The 6,360-nt window shown below is 47.5% G+C and overlaps 1 non-coding gene across 1 annotated transcript; it reads left to right on the top strand.

Moving 5' to 3' along the window:
- Nucleotides 1–459: 459 nt before the first annotated feature.
- Nucleotides 460–587, top strand: LOC113609965 (small nucleolar RNA SNORA3/SNORA45 family). Its single transcript, XR_003428892.1, has one exon. It is a non-coding gene; the product is annotated as a small nucleolar RNA SNORA3/SNORA45 family (small nucleolar RNA).
- Nucleotides 588–6,360: the final 5,773 nt, after the last annotated feature.

The raw sequence follows: 6,360 nt of genomic DNA, 5'->3' as shown, positions 1-6,360 counted from the left end.
CATGCAGGGCCATCCCAGAATAGCAGTGGCCACAGGGCAAGTCCAGCCAGAGGGACCCTCTGAGATGGATGGCCACCTCCCACATTTCTTTCATCAGCAGAGCAGCAAACGTCTTCCCATGGCTTCCCTCCTCCCCTTCTCCCTGAGATGGGGCAAGAGTTTGGCTGAGAAAAAGGCAATGGACTAAGAACAGCCTTATAGTGGATAGACCTGGAAGCCACAGGTAGACTACAGACATCAGCAGTGGGTGGCAGTGAGGACAGATACCCAAAGCCAAAGCCAGCTCAGAAGAGGCTCTTCCCAAGAAGGACCTCTCAGTTGCTCATCCCCTAAATGTTAAGGTCATGCATAAGAGTGACAGGAACCAAGATCATTCATAGGGAGAAAATTTTAAAAAAAAAAAGAAAAGTGGGAAGAGAAGAAAAATCTTGACTAAGAATTTACTCAAGGATTGGGTTTCCTGTGTCTAGAGTCACATCCTGACGGCTCTCGCCATGGTGTGCTGGGGCCTCGGAGAGCATCTGCTGGTCTTGGTTCACTGGCGAGGGCAATCAGTGCCGCCAGTAGTGCCCAGATCAGAAACGCCCTTGCTGGCTCCTAGATGGAGTGGGCTGTCAGGCACCTTTCCTCAAACACCTCAGGAGGTTGGTACCTGCCATGGTGTATTAAGGACCCTATACTCTTTCTTCTACGGCTACTACAAAGTTCTGGGGAAGGAAACACTCCCAAAGCAGACTGCCACGGCAAGGGGCAAATTCTCCAGCAGAAGAGCTGAGAAGATTAAGGGTATGTATGGGGGCTTGAAGTCACGTGGAGGGAGGTTTGTTTAAATGCTAACCTGTGGCACTTCCCTGGTGGCACAGTGGTTGGGAGTCTGCCTGCCAACGCAGGGGACACGGGTTCGAGCCCTGGTCCGGGAAGATCCCACGTGCCGCGGAGCAACTAAGCCCGTGCACCACAACTACTGAGCTTGCGCTCTAGAGCCCACGAGCCACAACTACTGAGCCTGCGCTCTAGAGCCTATGAGCCACAACTACTGAGCCCACGTGCTGCAACTACTGAAGCCCGCACGCCTAGAGCCCGTGCTCCGCAACAAGAGAAGCCACTGCGATGAGAAGCCCTCACACCGCAACGAAGTGTAGCCCCCGCTCGCCACACCTAGAGAAAGCCCGCGTGCAGCAACAAAGACCCAACACAGCCAGAAGTAAATAAATTTTTTTTAAAAAGCTAACCTGTGTTTTATTTTTTTAAAAAAAGGCTAGGATTTAAACCAGAAGTAATTGAATTTATCTTGAATTAGAAAAATTTAGTTTTCTATTACCAAGTAGAAATTAGGGCTCGTGAGTTGATTTAATTCAATTATAGAGAATAAAATTACTCCTCAGGCCATTGATATGTGTGTTAGTAAAAACTTACTCTCTCAATATATTTTAATGTCAATTCAGTTACTGTTTCAATTTTATCTCAAATTTCAGAATGAGAGGCTTGATGTCCTCTTAAAGGAGTTTTCACCCTCAGTGCAGGAATCAGAGGGACCTTTTTAGAAGGTGTAGTGGTGGGCATTGCAGTTGTCACCCCAGGATCCACGCCATCCTTCCCTCACTGTGAAGCAGCCGTGGTGATTGCATCTCCGGGTGAGCCCACCTCCACACTGCAGGGACCGGTTCAGGAAAGGCAAGCCTCAGCCAGCTGGCACATGACTTCTCCCAGGTCAGAGGGGCTGGTTATAGGCGACCAGCCAGCCCTGAGGACTGGCCTCCTCTCTCTGGAGATGGACACTGAAACACGGAGCCCGTCTCAGTTTGAAAGTGTCACCATGGTTGGTAAAGAAAAGATGTCTGACAAGTTACTAAATCAAACTGACTCTGAGACCACTGTTTCTGACCTTTCTAGCGCCGAGTCAATCTATCTCTTTTATTGTTTAACCCAGTCTGAGTTGGGCTTTGTGTTACGTGCAACCGAAAAACCCTGCAATGTTGCAGCTGGAGAGGGGACTTTCTCAGCTCCTAAATCTAAATCTGAACGTCTGAGTAAGGCAGGGCCTCACAATAGTTACCTCATACTTTAATGCCTTTTTTCTAGAAGAGTATTCAGTGAGAAAAAAACAACAAAGGAATAAAAGCAAATTCTATGAAGTGAAAACCCCAGGGTATCCCTTGTCTTCCATACCTATCTTCCCTCCAACCTGTGGCATAATTCTCCCAGTGACCTCTGCGCAATGGATCTATCTTGCTTTCCCTTCCTCCCTCTTCTTTTCTTCCTTAAAGACAGGAGGGGAGGAAGAGAGAGAAAGAAGGCAGGTCAGCAGGCAGTCAGGCAGCAGCTTCCTGCTTCTGATCGGGTGCGTGGAACATTCCTTATTAGCTCTTACATAAAACTAGGAATGTGTACGCCCATTGTTTGGGGGTATTGGGTGACTCCAAGAGAACAATCCGTTCCACAAATTCCACCAACAACTCATGACCAGGTGATGCAAGCAGGGCAACACAATGCACGCCGATTGTTCCATCTGTCAGGGACATCAGGGCTGGTGGCTGCAGGATTATTATATTTCACTCACCCGCTTTCCCTCTCACACACCACTCCTAGACTCCTCCAGTCACCTCCCAGGCCAGAGTTTAGAACAAGCCACTGGACAGGACACTTATCAAAGTGCAAACATTGACTTTACAATGTGGCAGTTAAAAATAACCTGCCAGACCTCTGAGTGCGTCAAGGAAGGCCGTTGTCCTGTGTGGTGTGCCCAAGACTTCCTCCTCAAGGCCTCCTCTCCCACATTCTTCTTCTTTTCTATTCATTAAAAAAAACTTTTTTTTATTGAAGCATAGTTGATTTACTATGTTGTCTTAATTTCAAGTGTACAGCAATGTGATACATACATATATTCTTTTTCATATTCTTTTCTTTTACAGTTTATCACAGGATATTGAATGTAGTTCCCTGTGCTATACAGTAGTACCTTGTTGTTTATCTATTTTACTTATAGTAGTTTGTATCTGCTAATCCCAAACTCCTAATTTATCCCCTACCTTCTTTCCCTTTTGGTAACCATAAATTTGTTTTCTATGTCTGTGAGTCTGTTTTGTAAATAAATTTTGTAAGAAAGTTTTGTAAATAAGTTCATTTGTGTCATATTTTAGATTCCACATATAAGTGATACCATGTGATATGTGTCTTTCTCTTTCTGGCTTGCGTCACTTAGTAGTGCACATTCTTCTATTTCCTTTCTGTGGCTGCAAACTGACGAAAGTCAAAGGGGACCACTGTCTTTAGGATGTCAGATTTTTAAGTTTCTGCCCTTTCCCATTTACTCTTTGCCTTTTTGGGATAGCAGACAAATCCCAAACTGCCTAGGGCACAGAGTAACAATGCACAGGAACCTACTAGCATTTATTTGTTTGTTTGTTTATTTGTTTGTTTACTAGCATTTCTTTATTTTTGCATCCAGAGGCATGTGGATCCTGGAAAAGAGGTACAATTCTCCAGACTTGGTTTCAGTTCCAAAGCTGACCATGAGGTCAGGAGGACGTCTGAGGCTAAAGTAAATCAACTTTATAAAAATAAAAATTAATAAATAAATTAATAAAAAATTTTTTAAAGTAGCCCATAACTGGAAACAACCAAAATATCCCTCAGTAGCTGAGTAAACACACTGTGGTACATCCTGTAAAAAAATTAATAAACAGAAACCTCAATTAAATAGAATCCAGAAGGGGGAGCTCTCATGCCCCGGATGACAGCCACGCCCAAAGGGAAGAGGAAAAACTCCTTTCTTTCCTGTCAAGGACTCAGTCAATGAAAAGCCATGGACTCTCTGTTTACTGTAGCCTTCCCAACCTCCTCTTCCTTCAGTAAGTATTCGTCCCTTGCCTGGGGACCTGCACGTGGCTCACCGAGGTTGCAAACCCCAAAATGCAATTCTCGGCTGATACAAAATAAACCCATCTTTGCTGGAGAAATAATCTGGCTGTCTATTTCTTTAAGGTCGACAATCCGTACCATGAAATACCATTCATCAATAACAGGGAATGACATTTATAGAACATTCTCAAGATGAGAAAATTAGAAACGGAAAACATTAGTGGTTGCCAGGGGTTAGGGACGGGGAGAGTGATATGACATGCATGGGTAGAATAAGGGGGATCTTTGTGGTCATGGACTAGCCCTGTATCTTGACTGCACTGGTGACTACATGATTTTATATATGTGATAAAATGGCATGGATTTATACACATGCATTTGTACCAATGTCAAATTCCTGGATTTGATAATGTACTATAATTATGTAAGATGGGGGGGTGAGTGGGGGGAGAATTCACCGGATCACTTTGTATTATTTTTTGCAACTTCCTGTGAACCTATCATTTTTTCTAAAATACATTTTTGTGGTCTCTCCCGTTGCGGAGCACAGGCTCCGGACACGCAGGCTCAGCGGCCATGGCTCACGGGCCCAGCCGCTCCGTGGCACGTGGGATCTTCCCGGACCAGGGCACAAACCCGTGTCCCCTGCGGACTCTCAACCACTGTGCCACCAGGGAAGCCCTATAATTTTTTTTTAAATACATTTTTTAAACCCTACTAAGAGTTCCTGGACCTGAGCCAGATGCTGTGAATTCTGTAGTTTGGGCTACCCAACGCCCCTTCACCAATGATCTCCTGTTCACTGTGCCAGTATTTCCCTCTTTGCCACTCCCAGCCCAGGGTTTTCCAAGTACCTGAGGGATAAGGCAGGGAGAAGTCATGTTTCATTAATTAAGGGGCAACACTGATCCCCTGAGTTGATAACACGTAGGCCCCCATCCCTCCCTCCAAGTCCACATTTCATTTTGACTTTTCACTTTCACGTTGTATTTGCTGATCATTTTGCTTCCAAATGCCCTCGTGTGTAGCCCTGTTTTCACCTCCTTTGGTTACCCCCTCCGCCTTCTATCTCCTGTCCCCTCCAATCATAGCCTCCAGGGGTTCTGACTCGGCCTGGTCTCCATCCTCCTCTCCCTTGTCGCTCATGAGGCCCCGAGGAGATCCCAGGCCCACACCTCCCCTCTCCTCTGGCCCCCACCTCACCATCTCAGTGAGAACGGGGTTCCCTCCACCTGCGCCCCAGGTGTGAGTCCCCAGCACTCGCTGTGTCCGTGATGTCTGCTCTCTGCTGTCTTCAGCCTGACCTCCCTGCTGGCTTCTCCCTGACACACAGACTCAAGTTTCTCTCCTCTTATAAAAACGAACATATGCCCCAACCCTTTGCCTCTTTCTAACCATTGCTCTATCTCTCTGCTCTTGTCGGCCAAGTTTCTGGTAAGAATATTCTGCCCTGTTTGGCTCTGTGCTTCCTCCCCTTTAATGAAACACGCGGTCCTCGGCCATCTGACCTCTGCCTTATTGAAACGTCTGGGATTCCCGATTGCAAAATGGAAAGGACTCGTGTCAGTCTCATTACCCTTGGGCCCTGTGTGCTGTCCCACGTTGCCGTCCATTCCCTCCCCAAAAACACCCTCCTCTTGGACTTCCTGCCGTCAGGCTCCTGGCCTTCCTCCCACCTCTCCGTCCACTTGGTCTCTTTGGCTGGGGCTTCTCCTTCTGTCCTGCTTCTCAGGATCCATGCCCAGCCTTCTACTCGCCTCTACACTCTAACTGGGAAATTTCAAAATCCATGATTTCACTCATGATTTCACGGACCAGGCTAGGTCTGTGTTTCCTGGGCTTCAGGCACCTCCCTGAGGCCTCCGCCTGGCCCTTCAAGGTCAGCACGTCCAAACTGAGCATAGCCTTTATCCCCTCCACCACCCTCCGTCTGCAGCCCTTCCTTCTCTTCCTCCTGTATCCCCTGAAGGGAAGGGTGGCACCAACCAGCCAGTCGCCCTGCATCCCTCTTCCTCAACCTCCATTCAAACTAAGCCCTTCCGGTTTTAGCTTTCACAGCTCTCCCACACCCTCCCATACTCTGACACCCCTTGTTCGTTAACCAGACTCCCAGCTGGTTTTTCCCCAGGCTTCTCCACACTCCTAGCCCCCAGACAAAAATTTGGTCTGGTTATACTTGCTGAAAATCTCGCCTGGGATTCTCCTGGTCTTCCTGGTGAAAAACAACTGTCTCTAAGCAGCATCCTCGAGGTCATGCTTCCTGCCTCTCTCCAGGCTCCACTCCCATCACACACATGCCCTTGGCTCCAACCATTCTCACCCGCTGGCAGTTCCCCAAGTGCACCCTCACGCCTGCCACTGACTCCTGCGCTGGCCTTCAGACTCGGCTCAGTTGGGTGTCGCTTCTCATGGAAACACTTCCCAAGGTGCCCAGACTGAGTTAGCATCATTGTCTACAGGTACACTGAGGTCGCAGTGATGCCTATCTCCACTGTGTCC

The sequence above is a fragment of the Aethalodelphis obliquidens genome, unplaced genomic scaffold, assembly GCF_003676395.1.
Source record: "Aethalodelphis obliquidens isolate GAN/ISIS:26980383/991018 unplaced genomic scaffold, ASM367639v1 scaffold59, whole genome shotgun sequence".
Classification (NCBI taxonomy): Eukaryota; Metazoa; Chordata; class Mammalia; order Artiodactyla; family Delphinidae; genus Aethalodelphis; species Aethalodelphis obliquidens.
The sequence above is the reverse complement of the archived record's forward strand: the minus strand, read 5'-3'. Positions and strand labels throughout refer to the sequence as shown.